Here is a 19,130-nt window from a genome sequence, read left to right on the forward strand (position 1 = left end):
ACATAAGTTACCAATTTACGCTGACCATTACAAGACCTCTATATGACCAAGAGGCACCGGGAAATAAACCATAAAGATAGACGACAGCCTACGATAGCGACATGCTGTATAAGGTAAGCTAATTAAAACGCTAACCTTAATATGAAGGTTTATCTACAGCCTAAGTATATCCGTCTAAAACTAGATTTTACCTATGGTTCCTTTTAGGCTTAACCCGGAGGTTAGCCACCCTCCCATCTAGAAAAAGACATACTACCGACCGCTCGATACTAATCTAGATCATGAGCATATAAGGAACAACCCCATAAGAACATAGAGCCTCCCAACAAGAGGTAAGCCAAGATAGCACTATCTTCATCCAATGCATCATATGAGCCAAACTCCTGTGTCAATATGCCAAACTAAATTATGCAAATTCTTTTTGCAGGTTGTTTAAAACTCATTAAAGAGCCATGAACAGACCAAGGGTATAAAAGTCCTGCTATACTCAGGAATCCACCTCTTAAAGAGCCACTCACCCAGACAAAACTAGGTAATCAACCAACCTAGACATGTCCGATTAAATGAAATTATCTTAAAAGAACTAAGAGTATTTATACCTCTCTCCTTTTGTTTTCCTGTTCCATATCACCAGCTGCAGAAAGAACATTCAAGTTTGCTATTTAACACCACCAACAGGAATCATTATCGAATGATACACGCATCTGTAGCACTTCCTGCTGATGTTTTTACTGTAATTAATTATTTAGATACAGTGACACTACTCCTGAAGAAAGTTCCGAGAAAGATTAGAGAACTGAAACATGTCGAGTTTTCTCCATCTAGTTTAGCATCCACTAGTTAGATGAAATAACTACCCCCTAACAGGGGCTCATGATCAGTGTAAGGCAAAAATAAATTCCCTGCAAAGATCATTAAACTCACCAATAGCCAACTAGATATTTATTATCAGATTATATAAATGTACGTGTCACGACTAAATTGTCTGTTTTTTAAGACAGTGTTTTAATGTTTTACTGTGTCAAGTAAATTGATTTGACCCATTACTTTTTAAAATTTGAAATGTATTTTTTCTAAAATTTTTGAATATTAAAAGATGACTGAAAATGTATTATTTACAGCATTGATTTAATGAATACTGACTGTAAGCTGTTGATATGAGCTAACTACCTCTAATGTTTGCAAAATTGAACCCATAAATACGATCATATATGCAGATGACATCGCAATTTTAGATCAAACAGGCATTGGCCTGCAGAGGAAGATTAATGCTCTCAAAGTCTATATTGAAAAGAACAAACTGGAGATCAATATAAACAAAACAGAGAGTTGAGTCTTAAAAAAACAGGAGCGGGCCAGCAAGACAAAAGCCAGCTAGAAATTTGACTGGAAGCTGGGAAATGATGTTTTGAAAGTGGTTGCAGAGGCTAAATATTTAGGCATTACGATCAGTGCAAGTATTAACGACGAACCTATGAGCAAGAAGCTGGTTTTGAAATGCAACCAATTTCCTGCTCAAGCTGCCAAATTACATAGAAAAAATGGCAAATTCACAATGATCCCAGTGGTACGTTTCTATAGAACTAAAATCATTCTGGCGCTGGCTTTTGGAGCTGAAACTCTCTTTGGGTGTAACCATGAATTATGGTTGAGATGTGAAAATGTGATATGGCGAAGAATACTCCAATTGGCCAAAGGCTTTCCAACAGCCTGTAAGCGGTATGAAATGAGCCTGTCTTCTATCAACCTGACTGTAATATGGAATTCTTTAACCTTATATAGAAAAATATCTGGAGCAGATAACATCGCCCAATTTCATACATTAAGAGAAAAAAAATAGAAGCTTTGTAGTGAAGATCTCTTAATCAGCTGGAGATCCTCCTGTGAGACAACCCTTAAGCAACTAAATGAAGATAAAGAAACACTACTACAAAACACAGTATGGGTAAAAAAAAAATGTGAACAGAACTGGATTGACACATGTGACAGGAGAAAACAACATACAAGGATGAAAAATAACCCACCTGAAGCAAAAAAATGGAATGTCCTCCCAAAGTACATGTCTCAGTTCCCGTGCAAAAGAAGGAGATCTATTTTTCTTAAATTCAGACTAAAGGCATGTGTAACAAAGGAAACCTTGTACCGGAGAAAGCAAAACTGCGAGTCCAACAAACTATGCAGGTTCTGTCATGGTGCGGAAGAGTCACTGAAACATCTGACTCTATACTGTCCACAAATAAGAGAAGCTAGAACGAGATGCATGATGAAAGAAATGGAAAAATGTACCACTTATATTCCAGAAGAATGGTGGAGCCATATGCATTTGGGCGAGAACAACAAATTGACATTTGCTTTGCCAACGTTCATAGAGAAAATTGTGGAAAAACTTAAAAGGAGAGATGACTCTATGAACTGGGAAGCAAATAAACAATGGTAGTCCAGCTCCCAAGCAGCAAACTTTGTATGGAACTAAAGTTAGGATATAGCAGTGTGATTTCTACTTTCAAGGATAATCTGCATGATTTTAGTTTGTGTATTATTAATGTAACGGAGACGGAAAGATTGATATGTTTTCTGATCCTTTTTTTTAATGGTTTGTAATAAACCAAATAAAAAAAATAAAAAATAAGAATTATGAAAAATTAAAAACCACTAAGTGGGCATATGGGTACATACAGCCCACATTGCTGGCTGGTCAGCCAAGGTTTTCTCTTTTGTTAGTAGAAACAAGAACCTCTTTCCATTATGTAAGTGTCAGGTTTTCAGAATCTGCTCAGCAGGGTGGCCACCCCGATAAAAGTACTATTATCTTGGGGAAAATGTTAAGGGAAATTCTTTGCTTTCATTGGCACGTTGCTGCCCATTAAATAGAAGGCCCATTGGAGAACTATCAATTTATTGCTGGGTCTCCGGCCACCTATGGGGCAGAAACGTGTGGGTTTTCCCATCTACAAAAGTTAATGATTGCAGAGAATGCATTTTTGAGACAGTTGTTGCAATTAGGATAAGGCATGATGATGAAATATTTGCTCTGTGGAAAATTGGCAAATTCTGGGTAAAATTTGCCAACTTAGCCAATTTTGCCCATGCAGCAAAATTGGTCTTTTTGGGCTATTTCACACCAGAATTTCTTTTTTTCACAAATTTTCATTTTTTAGCATGCCACATAATGTTTCTGATTTTTTTAAAATGAATTTCGGGAGGGAAAAAAGAAATTTCGGATGATTTCTCATCTCAAATTTCAGGAACAGAAATTCCCCTAAAATAGCCTAGCAGATAAAAAACGGCCTCACTGGCAAAGCGCAGTTGAAGGAGCATGTCACCAATTTTGTTTCGCTGGCAGTACTTTCACCAACCTCTAGCCGTATGGCTTGAAATTGAGCCTCCTCCTATTGGCAATATAATGATTCTCAGAACTCACTTTTTTCATTCGGTTGTGGCATAACCCCTTTGCAGAGGTGTACAGTGCACACATATGCAAACTAAGAATTCTGCAGAAGGTGTGACCCTCCCTTGGTTCACCCACCTGAAATACTGCTTTCTACAACTTGGGGCATGACTCACAGAGCCTTTTTCAATGGAATTGCACCATGATAAAACTCTTCTGCGAATCAGGCCGTTGATCTTTTAAATATGTGCTTTTCTCCAGAGGCAATGGAGAACAACGATTTGGCACAGTTAAAGAGACATTCCATGTATTAATGCTTGGACAAGACCTGGAAAAAGCTGGTAAATCAGTAATGTTGAGGGCTTATTTAAAGAGGAAAATTCCCTAGGGTCCTAGGGAGCGAGGAATACCCAGGCCCGGGCTGGCCCCTGAACGCCAGATTGATACATGGCGGTTTCCTGTGGTTATCAGTGTTAATCTACTGGTGGAATCCGAAGGGGATGGTAATCCTGGTTGAAGGTGTGATCATTTTCCATGACAAACTCAGATATGTTCACTTTTTCCCATGTTACCCCCCATTCCAAACATTTTTGCTGTTTCCGATTTTTAAACATTGGAACATTCGTTTTACCAGAGTAGCTTTGCAACTGATATTCTCTCCCACATGTATCAGCCCATATAGCAGCCAGTAAACATTGGGAACGTGCTTCGGAGGAGGAGGGATTGTGAAGAGTTGAATTACTATGGTGAGGTTTTAGACAATGCAAATGTTAAGTCATTTTAAAGAAATTACTTTTTTTTTTTTTCATTTGGTTTTATATAGAAAATACTTTTTTGTGAAGTAATATTATTTAAAAAAAATGTGATGTATCAGACTCTGGTATGGTTATTTATTATTTTATCTTCTGCTGTACTCGTTAGACGTCTCCCACGTTCCAGCACCACCAGAGACCGCTATTGACTGCTCAGTCTAAAAAGACAAGCGGGGTCATTTCGAGTTGGGCGGTAGCCATGGTGCTAGTAGCACCATGGCTGCCTCCCATACCGGGCCCGGGTCCGGTCTGGTTGAATGGGGACTTACCGGGTCATTCCGACCCTGGAGGACCCGGTAAATCCCCATTCAACCAACCATTCCCCATTCCCATTTGAGCCCCCATAGGGCTCAATGGAAATGGGGAAGGTGCTAATAACGGACCGCGAATAGCAGGCCCCTTATTAGCACCCTGGTCCCTTAGCAGGACCCGTAAAGGAAGTGTGGTCAGACCACACGTCCTTTACAGTTCCCGCTAAGGGACCTTGGAATTGGGCGGTAAGGGATTACCGGCACCGGTCTCCTTACAGGTGCCCGGTATCCCTTACCGCCCAACTCAGAATGACCCCAAGCTCATTTTAAGACTAGTACCCAGGCAAAATGGCTTTCATCGAAAATGTGCTGTGATGGGGTATTGATAACCTTGCAATTTGCAACGACACAACATGCATGCACATACATCTGGCGGGTACACAAAAATGAATGCATGCATTTTGGTGATTGCATCTGATTTTGCTGCATCAGCTGAAACCATAGCCGGACTGCCAAAATGGACGACGGACAAATTAATTGCAATGATAAATGCCATTGTACATCTGTCCTACTGCACATGGCTGACAGGTCATGAAGGCTCAATCATGTTAGCAGTGACAGCCCGTTTTCATTAGGAGTTCCTGCACACTGCAATGAGTCACAAAATCATACCCACAATGCCAAAACGGATGGCGGAAGACGAGATTGCAATGATAGACGCCAATGCACATCTTTTCTATTGCACATGGGAGACATTTGACGGCCCAACCATGTTAGCAGTGACAGCCTGTTTTCATTGGGCATCCCTGCAGAGTGCAATGAGTGACTCCACATTCTTCACTCACAGCTCGAGGAGTGGGAGGGCAAAGTGCTCGATGATAGCTCAACCGCCAGATACGCTATTGGTCGGGCCATACGTGGGGGACATTCCCATAGGTTCTGAATGAGTCTGAAAGACAAAGGCAGGGAACGGCTCTGGCTTCCTCCATTTTTTCAACCTTAAGTGAGTTTTGGGTACTGCTCTTCGAATAGGTGATAGATTTGTCTGCTCATCCCCCCATTTTCTTGCAGCCTGGAATTTCTTGTCCTTCAAAGTACCATCATTGTGCCTCAGAACCAACTAATAATTGATCTTACATTGAAAAACATGCTCTTAATTAATCTTTGGGTTAAAAAAAACACCATTTGGTACGATAGTACACTACCGTTGAAAGAGGTTGGTACATTGCAAACCTATCTTATTTTCTGCTGCAGTTTGAGTGATGCTGTTCCCAGTCATGTTTCAGGATGCAGTGGTGTGGGGGTTGAAACACGGCCTAAGAGCTCCAATATTTCGAACATTCAAGATTTCCAAAATTGAATATAAATCAGGGAGTACAGAAGAAACATACATGCTCCTTAACGCAGGGTTACCTCTAAACGAGCGAATATTCTCAGGCCCTCATTGTGTGAATGGTGGGACAGTACAAACTTGCCATAATTACAAGTAACGCCTGTTTTTATACCTCACCTGATTGCGGACCTCGTGCAGTTATCAAATGCAGAATTCTGCCATGTTATGAGTTGAACGAGCTTGCAGTTTAACTGTCTACCACGACCAGAACGATGGAGGTAAGCTTACTAAATCCTCACCAGAAGTGTTTGTTCATTTAAAAAATCTGCCCGGCTGTGGAATGACCCGCTACTTTAAACACTACGATTCCATCCTAAGAACAGGAGTCAAAACGGATGGGGAAAAAAGACGAAAATTCCTGAGGCCTACGGGCGTGTGGCGCTTTATAAAAATTGAAATAAATAAAGTAAAATAAATAGATGAAGCACTATTTCTAGAAATCTGCACCTGCTGGTGCGAACTGTGGAGATGTCTTGATATTAGTCAGATCCCCAGAAGTACAGCATGCAGGAATTCTAATTAATAATGAGTGCAGTATTTCCTTTTGGAAATGCGCAAAACTTATAGTGAGAGCAAACATGTTTCTATGTGCGGTAAAGCTGTGTGAATCTACTGGTCATTGTGATTTGCTGAAAAGGAACCCATTGAAATCGATTTCATCGAATTTCTTTTTTTGGGTAGATAATGTTGCAAATATATGCAGGGGGAGACCCCTGTGGCCCCTTCATAACATCCCCCACATTAGTTATTACCCTAAAACCCCACCTAAAAAATCGATAAAATCGAATTCGATTAATTCTCCGGCAACAAAAACTCCCTATACCGAAACTACTGGCCCTGCTCAGAGTGATATCGAAACATAAAACAGTACATCTCTTTTACAAATCTAAAAATTAATATTGTCTTTTTTTCTTTTATAGGCTGAATTAACAAGAATATCAAAGAAACATAACCAGTGCTGCTAAAAGGAAGAAGAGTCCCAAGACTGTGAATGTTGTACTATTTCCTGAAGGCAGTGGCCAATCCATAACTTCTGTGAGCTTTAAGTTTAAATACCATTTGCTGTATATTTGACAAAATGTAAAAGACATTTCTAAATAAAAATCTATTTTTATAGTATTGTTTTCTATTTATCGACTTTTTTTGTGTGTTCACAAATTCAAGCAATTCCCAAATATAAAGAAAGCAGCCAGTTAAGGGTTATGCCACCACACCTGCACATTCTCAAAGCAACTCACTTCAATCAAGTAGCATCAGTCTCTTCATCAGATTCACCCAAATGGCACCCACTCTCTCTTACCCTACCTCGTAGAGATACAGACAAATAAAGGAAAGGTGTTTGCGGATCTCCCATTTGTGAGCACTCCCGCTTTAAGACAAGGAGAAGGTGCCTGGGGCTGGGAGGGGTCAGTGGTTTGTTCTTAACCAATCAAACCCTCTGTAAATGATTCAATAACTTCTTTAGTTGGTTTTATTTTTAGTTTGAGCACAAACCAGTTTATTGATGAATAATATGTGTAAACCTCGAACTCTCTGGAAAGGGGAAGGGAGAGTAAAAGGTGAAGGATCACTGAACTGGCTCTGTTGACAGGCACCATTAATTCCATCTCAACATTTTAACCAGTTCAGAGGGTACTCCCATAAAGGGGTCGAAGCTTAACTGGGTAAACGTCACTTGACAAAACAAAAATGGCAGGAAAATGAAAGTATTGAAAACGATTAGTCTGAACCCTCAAATGTATGAACTGTATGAACAAGAATAGCACTCTGGGCTAACATGATCAGGCTCTCTGAGTTACATATGAAACTTCTTCCACCCTCTTAATACTTGCTTCAGCTCGCAATTCAAACTCTCCTACTAGCACCTGGGGAAGAGGTGCTACTGAATGAAAAGGCTAGGAACACGGCTTGCTCTGCTGATTTAAGGACTCATTCCAGTCCAGCCTTCTTTGCTACTCCCCATGTGCTGCCTTCTTTTTTTCCTGGCGCTCCTTTCCCTCTTGCCCCCAGTTCCCAAGCCATCCTACCTTTATTAACTTTCCCTACCTTCCCTTCACCTCCTCCTCTGCCTCACCTTCTGGCCGCTGCTCCAGTCCCTCTTCTCCCACTCCGTCCAACCATGTCCCTTACCAGCAAAATAGAAAAGGAACTTATTTTTCTATGTTGTGTGGCGGCTATCATGGAAAGGGAATCAGGCTAGTGCAGTAGGCACTGACCCGATTCCCTTTACAAATAAACAATATTGGCACCCTAGAGCGTGCCCCGTGCTGCTAATGGCGTTCATGTTTTCCAGGGAATAGTCTTGCCCGGTATTCATGGTTCAGGGCTAGCTGTCCGTTATCGTCCAAGCCTGCTCCCGAAAGCGATGATTAATGCTTCCTTAATACCACGGTTCCATTAAAATATGGCCTCATTACGAGTTTGGTGGTAGTGGGCCTCATTACAAGTTTGGCGGAGTGGTGAAACAGTGGTAGTAATTCCATTACCACAACTGTTTTTGGTGGTAACAGAATTATTGCCATTTCAACTGCTTTGGCAAATTCCGAGTTTGGCTTTAAAATTTAAGATTTATCTCCAGCATCATGCGGAATGTAAATCCTCCACTTTAAAGCCAAAAATCAGCAGAATTACTGCAGCAGAATTACTGTTCTGGGTAATCCCACCAAAAACCCCATGGAGTCCAATGGACTCCTGAAAACCCACAGGTCAAAGTGGCGGTAACATTACCTGATTTTGGCAGTAATTAAGTTGAATTATCACATAATTGCTGCCATACTCGGAATGAGGTCCTTATCTGCAGAATGACCACCAAAATCGGTCAATATTACTGTCGCTCTGTCCCATGGACATATCACTGGATTCTGAGTGGTTGGTAGTATGGAGATGCTATTGCCCTTTTTTGGAATCCATGGGACTACATGGGAATTTTAGCAGATTTACCGCAAACAGTAATTCCTCTGCAGTACATCTGCCGATTGTTGAGGTTACAGTGGAGGATTTACCTCATGTATCATGCTGGTGGTAAATCATCCACTTCAAGGCCACACTCTTAGTTTAACGCTGCAGTAAAGGGGGCAGTAATTCCATTACTGCCAAAAAAAGTGTCGGTAATAGAATTACCACCAGTTTTTGACCGCACCTCCAAAGTTGTAATGCGGCCCTTAAGTGTTTCGAAATGCTTCCCTGCTTTACTATTTAGAAGAACAAAATAAATGTTTATATATTACAAATACAAATCAGAAATACGTTTAATTCTGATAAATGTCCATCCTTAATTAGATATTGTAATCATTTTTAAAAGAATTCTTTACACATGCGCATTTACAACAAATAACAAAACTTGCATTTTTATACCTTGAATTTGGGAGGAATTGCAGGAGTTTATGATTTCAGATCAGGAGAATAATAATGGGGGTAGTTGGAGTATTGTAATAGGGAAGTAGAAGGGAGAAACCCTGCGCATCCGGAAGTGCCCTGCAAGTGCTGTTGGGCTGTCCACGCTGACCACGCTGTCCTTGCTGCTCGGCGAATTCTACCTCCTCCAAGCTTTGTGAAGGCTGTGTGAAGGCTGCCATGCGCGAGCAGAAACACTACTGCTAATTTTTGAGTTGAAGCAGCCCAGGGGACTACCATAACCAGAGTAAATACCAGTGTACTTTATTGTCTTTACTCTGACTTTACCTTATTTTGTGGACCACGTCTGTGTCTGTGTTTGCCTTGCCTGTCTCTACAGTGCAAGGACTACTTTCTTTGTGTACAAACGCTGGGCGGCAACCTTACGTTGTCTTGTTTCTATTCTTGCAGCCTCCCTGCGTGTGTGCCATGCCCCCTGCTTCCCGCGACCCAATGCTAACTACAAAATACGGGCGCACGCGCATCTGGGAGTGCCCTGCAAGTACTGTTGGGCTGTTCGGCGTGGTCGCGGGGCGTGGGCAGGGGCATATTGAAGGTTACGTGCCCAACTATTATCATCTCCTTTGCTTTTTTCAGGTGATCTAGTGGCTTCGTATTTGGGGAACTTGTGTAAACATTGTACCTTGATCTAAACCACCTATGCCCCCTTAAAGCTCTATATATTTGGTGCTTTGTGTTTCTTGTTTGTATGTGGGGTCAATTATACTTATGTAAGCGGCATGAGGAAAAATAAGCGAGAAATCTATATAAGGACCGTACCTCTGACAAGGAGAGACTCCAGGGCTGTGGCCGGCCCCTTTGACGATATTTTACCCCTGTTAAAGGCACGATGAGTATGGCCTGTAAACTGCCCTTACCTCTATCGCACCCCCCCCCGTGGAAAACGCTGTCTTAAACTTGGTGGAGGATGGGGGGGTGGTAGATGAGTCTATTTTGTTCATTGGCTCAGGGGAACATGGTAAACACCCATAAGGTGTTAGTCAACCAGTTGAACCCCCCTCGTTGGATCAAAATGAAAGTGACTGTAGCCCAGAAATGATTAATAGCTCACTATTGGCCCTATCCCAGTACCCATTGGGGAAGGAGGCGGAATGGGAGCTCTCTTCAGCACAACCGATGGCCCGGGAATTTGTGGGGGGGCCTGTACATAAAGACCCCATAAATAGTTTGATATTAAGTGAACATACACTGCATACCATCCTATTTAAGCAGCTGATAGCTGCATTGGAAAGACAAAACTACCCTATTGGTAGCTGTGGAATGGCCAACTCTAACCTGATGGATCCTATGGGACCCCGGGGGGTGGGGCTCTCAATCCTACTGTATGTCCAATGGAGATGCACACTCCCCCGGAATCCCATGAGTCAGATCTGTTAACGAATAAGGACCCCAAGGAAGTTGGTCCTAGTAAAAAAAATGAAGGTAAAAAAAATGAAGATAGACTCGTGAAACAGAAACAAATGAATCAAAATACAAATAAAAACAAAAATAATAGAAAGAAAATAATTCTACAGAACAGAAAGAATGTTGCAGGACACAAACGGAACCAGGACAAAGTCTCTAGGAATAATTGGAGATGGCTGTTGAGAGGTGATGTAGAAGAATCAGATTCTGACAAGACAAGACTCGCTATCTGAGACCTTAAAAAATAAAGGCACAAAGCGCCCAATGAGAGGTCCTATTAGTAATAGCGGGGGCTTTGTGATGTCAGACCCAAATATGCAGGGAAGTCTGTTAAATTTCTTCCCCAAACAATCAAAGCGGCTGGAACCTACCACGACTGTCCCAGCCCCAACATTAACTACCTCTACCAATAAAGGCATTATTCCGTAAAGGACATCAGAGGATTCTGATGGCCATAGGAGGCACTCCCCAGCAGAGAATTGGGATCACAGGGAGGGAGGTCATCACAATGGATTCAACAAATATATCTAATTTAGATAAACATGCAGCAAGCGATGGTAATTTACACTCTATGCACCCTGTCAATGAACTGAAGACTGCGGGACTGTGTTTTCAATATAACGGCCCCGGGTGCAACAGATGCCTGCAACCCCAGATTAAAGAGCGAGCTATGGAATCTCTAGTGTGCGCTGACCCTCTTAGGGGAGGGGATTCTAGAGAAGTAGCTCCTGCAGCAAACCTTTTGGAAGGTGGCCCTGTGATGGAACGGGTTATTAGAAGGGTCATTAAAATAATGCTTGATGGCCATGAGAATGCTGTTCAGGATGAAACTGTCACTAAGGTACTTCTACCCCCGCCATATGTATCTTATCCGGCTGTGAATGAAGAACTTCAAAATCAGAATTCTAAGGCTGTAAATACAGTTTGGGGTTCATTGAATGATGGTGTGCAAATTGAATTGGAGGGGGGTAGGGAATTAAATTTGACAGTTACGGGCGACAAACTGGGCCCGGATTGTCAGGCCAGTGGACTTCCTCGGCTTTTGCCTCCACGGGGCCAGACGGATCTATTACCAATGGCCACACGACCAGCAGCAATAAACTATCGCCCGTTTAAATGTGTAGAATATCCAAGCATATTGTTACATTATCTTTTTGAAAAGGGAGGACCTCCGTCACTGAATAGACCAACAGTTTTGGCTTTACTTGGGGAAATCCCAAGTCTTTCCCTTATCACTACGGGCGACATTAAGCTGGTGGATTTTGTGCACCTGGTAAAATATGATTATGTAAGTGTTGTGTTCCATTCTAACAGTATCACGGAGGCAGTTTTGAAAGAAAGCAGTTAATTCCATAAATTGGGTTATGACTAGAGAGGGTGGCTCCGGATAGGGGCCCCCCTGCCCAGGCGGGGAGAGGGCAGATTGTGGATGAGAAACTGGGCACTAATGTTAACAGAATGGACCGCACCTTTGGAGAGCCTAACTTTAGATGGCTAGCCCTTCAACTAAGAGACTCTATATCACAACTTCAGGGTTTGAAGCCTAACAGTTAGTAGATGTGCAACCTTTCCCGTGATAAATTGGAATTCAAAGGGGAATTGGTCATTGAGGAACTCTGTTGAAATCTGTGCTTTACTCAATGTTTTATTTTTTGTATACAAGAAACCTGGTTCACTACTGATTTTGTTTTAGATGGCTTCATTGTTCATTCTTCTGTGGCAAAGCAAGGTCCATTAGGTAGGCCAGCGGGTGGCCTGCTTACAGCAGTTGCAACATCATTGGGGCCTAAAGTCATCAAAACCTTTTCGGATTTCAGGTTGGTGTCTCTTATTGTTATTATGTTTAGAACATGGCACGTTTATTGGGGAATGTAATCTCTTGATTATCAATATCTACTGGAATTTGATAAAGAGCTTAAAAAATTGGGGGACCTGATGATGAAGTGTCAAGAAATCTCTACTAATGTAGTAATGATAATTGCAGGGGATTTTAATGTCGGAATTAACAATGATTACACCTACACCGATGCTGAGGCTGATGGCACCTCTAATTGGAATCAGAAAAGAAAATCCTCATAGGGGCACCTCTCGAGGTTTTTTTTGGAGTCATGGGGGCTGTCGAACACAATGGGCCTATGGAGAAGTAAAGCCCCTTACTCTACCTGGTTTAGAGGGACACAAACTGGTGCAATTGACTATATATTCCTTACAGATCCTCTTATATCTATGGTAAAGGAATTCAAGTTGATGAAGATGGAATGCAGTGACCACAAGATTCTGTATCTGAATTGTGAGGGGAGCGGGGTTATGGGCAGCAGTCTCCAGAGCCTAGCAAATTTAGAAACACACCAGGCAATGTAGAAAAGGTAAATGTGGTTTTTCTAAATTACTTTAATTCCTCTACTTTGGGGAAAAAGCATCTAAGGTACACTAAAGATTCCTTCTCACATTATGTGGGAAATGTGATCACACAAACGACAGTCCCACTCAAACCAGGTAGGACCAGGATTACTCCTACACATTCTTTTGATCCTGTAATTAAAACATATAAAAATCAGAGACAGAAATCATTGAGGTTTCTTGCCAAAGCCACACTCCCCCTGGCGGAGATATTGGCCTTAAAAAAAAAGGTGGCCAACCTTTGGAAAAGGAAGATCAGGGAGCGTAGAGCCACGCTTTATCAGATAGATGGGGAAAATATCATCTGCGCATTGAAGGACAATACATCTAGATCCTTCTGGGCATTGGTTAACAACAAGGCTACCTTGAATTGCACGGCACTCTCTACCACAATTTCAGACCATCAGTGGGGTGGGCACTTTGGCAACCTTTACCAATCAAGACAGGGTATTCAGCAAATTCCATTGATCCTACATAATGTCGAATGGAATATTGACATCAGTCAGGAGGATATCAGTGTTTTGATAAACAGGGCATCCAGCTCGAGGGCAACCGGTCCAAATGGTTTGGCTAATGTCATTTTTAAGCAAAATAAACAGCTTTGGACCAAAATATTGTATGTGCTGTTTCAGGATATTCTTCAGTCTTGTATCATTCCAGCTACTTGGCACACCTCGTATGTGATACCCATATATAAAAAGGGTGACCGCTCCAATCCCCTTAATTATAGGCCAATAGCCTTATTGGATGCGGACTCAAAAAAAATGTCAGGGCTCATCCTAAACCACATTCATAGTTGGATTAATAAAAACGACATCTTGTCCAAGTTTCAATTTGGGTTTAGGAAAAATGTGGGAACTGACGTGGGGGGGCTGCTGTTAACCGTGATGCAGGATAAAGCATGGAGAAAAGACGCTGTGCCAATATACATCACATCCATAGACTTGTCAATGGCATTCGATAAAGTGGAGCGAACAAAGCTGTGGGGAAAGTTAAAGCAACTGGGAATGCCATCTGGCCTCCTCTCTATTTTAATACAGCTACACGAGGGATCCCAACTGCAGGTCCGTTTGAACAACAAGTGTAGTCTATCCACTCTAATTGATGCACCGAATGGCCTACAACAGGGGTGCGTTTTTGCGCCCACCATATTCAACCTGTATGTCTGTGATGTAAGGGAGGGCTTGGAAGTGGCGGCCTTTGCACCCCCAACGGTTGAGGGAATTAAAATCTGCTGGTCGGCATATGCAGACGACTTCATGCTTTTTGATCACACCCCTATAGGGCTCCAGCGCCTGCTATGCAGATTTAGAGACTATACTGAAACAAATCACTTGCTAATTAATGAGAACAAAACAGTTGTTATTAGATTACATCTGCGCCCTTATGTAAAACAATATTCCTGGTTCCTGAACCACATAAAACTGGCGTTAAAGCAAAACATACGTTACTTGGGTTATCCCATTTTTTGTAATAAACAGAAATCCTACTATAGACAACATATGGATGTTAAAATCAAACCTTTAATGCTCCAATTAAAAAAAAATTGACTGCAAATATGGAAAATGTTCAATTGTACCGACCCTACGCTATTATAAGCAAAAAATATTACCACAGCTTTGCTATGGATTGGAGCTTTTTCCCAGATGGTTCATGGAAGACTTGAATAAATATGAAGGACGGCTACTTAGGATAATATTACCATGTACCGAAGTGTGTACCGCTGTCAGTCCTAAGGTATGAATTAGGCCTAAATTCTCTCCCGTCTCTGATAATATGGAAAAAACTGTCCTTACTCAGGAAATTGGCTACAACTGCGAGAGGAACCTTATATGATCTCTTGGGATTGGGTATACGCAGTAATAATTCTACTTCTGCTTATATACTCGAACTCAAGGATGAATGTATGAACTATTTGGAATCCTTGGGCTTCACACTTGATCTCTTAATGTTCGACCCTAACAAAGTAAAAAGATGACTGGAATGGGGGGACTGGGACACTACAATGAGGGCTGTGGGAGATACAAGGTTCCAAAAACATATGGTAACCCATTATAAAAACTTGGGTAGTGCCGAATCATATCTTGTACTGTTCCCCTCCAAACTGGCAAGGCACTTATTTACGCGATTCAGGTGCAATGTTCTTCCCACAAGAGAAATCCTGTATGCTCGAAGTAACGAGTTAGGGCGGGTTCAAAGTTGCAGATTTTGTGAGGAATCAGAAGTAATAGAGTCTCTGGAGCATTTGATGCTGGATTGCCCAGTACTGAGACCACAGAGAATACAGCTCTTTAGCAAATTTGTTGCACCTACGGGCTTAATTAATCTGGATTCACTCTGGTGGAAAATGTTACACGGAAAAGACAAATCATTACATATAGCTATTGTGAGGTACCTGAGAAATGTATGCCAATTAGAAACACAAAGTGAGCCTCAGGTGGAAACGCTGATTAAATAGGCGTGTGAAGAATGTTCTACCCCTTCAGAATTTCTTATCCTCTGTCCTTAATACTTATGACTTATTTTTGTATTGTATTGATTTGATTAGTATTTTTCTGACATGATTGTTGATATGGTTTTTAAGTTGTGAACAGGTTGATTCTTTTTGTTTTATATGTAATGGTTATTTGATATATATTAGGCACATTTTTTATATCTCTTTTTTCATATATTGTTGTAGATATTGATCTGTTTGTTTTATTTTGTTGACATGTTTTTAAACTGTAACTTTTTAAAATCTTTGCAAAGGTTAGTAATAACCATACACAAATAAATAAATAAATAAATTAATTAAATAAATAAATAAGGAAAACAATGTTTTCGGGTAGGTATGTGAATTTATTGTCACCAAACTTTAGTTGCTTTCATTTTAAAAATGGCCTCCTAACTGTTGTGACTTCAGTATGTCACCACAAGGGTGTGTGCTGGGTCACATGTGAATAATGCTAATAAAAGAGCCGACGGCTTCCCGCCCACCAGTTACCTCCCAACTCCCTGCCTGATTGCATGATTGCAGCCCTGCACAGTCAGCATGTGCGACGATGCATGACAGGCTGCTCTGCCTCCCAGAGCACGCTCACACCATGTGCACTCGGCCTCTCTGGAGCTCATAACACTGGTGACGAGGGTGGGATCCGATCCCTCGCCCATCCCGAATACAGGGGACACTGCCTTGCCCCTCCGGCGCTGCTAGCCTCCCTGGTGTGCGGCGAAGCTCGCTCCTGGATTCAGGTGACTTGGAGCAGGAGCGGCCACTAGGGCCTAGAGCCCTCGCCACTGTTGGCCCTGCCTGAGGTGGCTAGCTTCGCCGGCCCTCCTGCCATGTTTGCACTGAAGTACTCCTGGGGGAGACACCCTGCCTAGGGGAGGCACTACTGCCTGGGGAAGACTGAGCGTGGCATGGCCTAGGACCGCTGCCTGCAGATCCCCCCGCTCAAAATGTTGCTGGCTGCTCCCCTCACCACTCGTGCCTGGGGGTTAGACTACACAGGCGCAGCACGGACCGCTGCCACTAATATCTCCTGCCTGGGGGAGCACAGAAATGGCACGGCATCTGCTGCTGCCATAATTATATGATTGCCACTCGCCTGAGGGAGAAAGAGAAGACATGGTGCAGCATACACCGCCGCTGCACTAAGGTGAGCAAACTTCCGTCTGGGGGAGAGAGCAGGGCGCAGCTTCCGCTGCCGCCCTTATCATCACTCCTGCCTGGGGGAGCCTGAATGTGGTGCAGCCTGGATCGTTGCCGGCAACACCCCACCCCAACGGCCCCAGTATCACCATCGGCCTCATGGAGCCACGAGGTGGTCCCAACAATGGAGACTTATCGCAGGCACCCCACGCAGCAGATGTATGTGTACTGGTATTGCCACAAAATGCCCCCCCAAAAAATGCTGAATGCGTGTTAACTGTGCATTTCACTGGGCCCAAAAAATGAAATCATAATGTTGAACATTGGAAGCGGAGATTGCAGGTGTTTCCCCCAATCCCCTTGTTCGGCATTATGGGCTTTGGGTATTGCAGGGGTGTGCCCCGCTTCCATTCAATGATGTTGGAAGTGGGGAACAATAAAGTAAAACAAAACAAAAAGAAAAAATAGAAGAAAGAACCCTGCAGCGCCAGCGCTGACCCACATTGGTGGGAGGGAACTGATGCTACAGTGAAAGAGGGGAGATGTTGGCACACACTGAAGTGTGCCACTGAAAAGGTAAGTAGGGGGGAAAGGGTAGGGGATGCGGGATGCCGGGGAAAGTGATCTATGTGATTCGCAATTTCACGCGGAGATCCCTGTGTACCAGGGTGCGGCTTTCCCTGTACGTGTAGGATGTGACCTCCATTCTTGTAACAATTGACTAATGAAACAAGTGAAATGTAGATATGTGTGTTATATTGCTCTTAAGTATTAATGATGCGTGATTAAAACATCACCCTGCCTACATATTGATACATAAAATCGACCCAGTAATAAGTCATGTTGTCATTTGTTTTTCTTTATCCTTCGCAAGGGATGTTGTGACTTCAGCACGTCACCACGAGGTAGCAATGCTGGGTCACGTGTGAATAATGCTAATAAAAGAGGCGGACGGGTTCCTGCCTGCCAGTTGCCTCCCCACTCCTTGTCTGATTAAATTATTGCGACCCTGCGCCGGCAGCTGTACGACGATGCATGACAGGCCACTCTCCTTCCCAGAGCACCCTCACACCATGTTGGCCCGGCCTCCCTGGAGCGCATAACACTAACGTGCATTTCTTTGGCCCGTCTAGCAGCAGTCTCAATAGCTTATTTTGCCATTTCAGGATGCAGTGTAAGTGTGAGACTCCAGATGCCTCAATGACCTCTTCTGCCCTCTCAGGATGCAGGTTAGGTGTGAGACTCCAACAGCCTCAATATATTCTCTCCCCATCTCAAAATACAGGAGGGCTGTGAAGTTCCAGCTATCCCAGAGGCTTCTTTCATTCTCTTGACAAACTGTTTTTCAGGAGTGAAACTCAATAGTCCCAATGATACTGCAAAGCTTCTTTTCCAGCTCTCTGGAATGTTCAGTAGCTTCAGTAACCTCCTGACTCTCTGTATAGCGTTTTATAGCCAAAGAACCCGTTTCCCCGTTTTCATCATTGGGCTCTTCCAAGTTGTGCAACTTCCTGATATGATGTGATATGGCATTTGTAACGCGGCTATACACAAGTGTTTCAAGCTGCGAAAAGGCAAGGAAGAGGGAACAGAGGGAGGATAGAGACACCGATTTTACTAGGCCACGTGACATTGAGATAGCGAAAGTGCAGGGGAGTTGGGAGGGGAAATGTGCCAGGGGAAAGAGGAGGGTACAGTGTTGTACATGGGATCAAAACAATAACAAGAAGTGCGGCCAGCAGGTGGCAGGTGCAAGGGTAACTGCAGACAGCAGGTGTTCAAACGCGCAGGTAGGGGGACTGTAGGATTACAGATACAGACCCAAGTGCAAGGGTTGCCGAAAGGCAGTGCGCGTGTGCAACTTGTCGTGGAGGGACCTGGGCCTAAAATTAGAGTGTAGCCAGGTGACCAGTGCAGTATCAAACAGGAAATAAGCAGGGGAGAGGAAGAGAGAAGGCAGAAGCAAAGAGGAAGGTCTTGAGGTGCTTACGGAACTGGAGATGGTTCTCCTCGAGTTTCAGAGAGGCAGGGAGGCTGTTCCAGAGGGAGGCCCCAGCCAAAGAAAGAGATCTACCACCAACTCGTTGCTTGGAGAAGCGACTGACCCTGAGAGAGTTGGAGGTGGAGGAGTGAAGAGCTTGAGTAGAAAGGTATTTAGGAAGAGAGAGTTGGAGGTATTGAGAACCCAGGCCCCAGAAGGCCTTGTGGACAATGCAGAGGGTCTTGAACTTAATCCTTGCAGCCACTGGGAGCCAATGCAGATATTTCAGTGCTTGAAAGATACAATCCCTGGGCTTGAGGCCAAGGACAAGTCTTGCAGTCCTGTTCTGGATGAGTTGCAGAGGGCGGAGAGTAGAAGCAGGCAGATTTAGAAAGAGGCTCTTGCAGTAGTCCAGCCTAGAGAGAACCAGTGCTCTAGAGACAGTGAGGTTCTGGG

This window comes from Ambystoma mexicanum, chromosome 3p (genome assembly GCF_040938575.1).
Source record: "Ambystoma mexicanum isolate Mex_15411 chromosome 3p, UKY_AmexF1_1, whole genome shotgun sequence".
NCBI classification, from domain to species: domain Eukaryota; kingdom Metazoa; phylum Chordata; class Amphibia; order Caudata; family Ambystomatidae; genus Ambystoma; species Ambystoma mexicanum.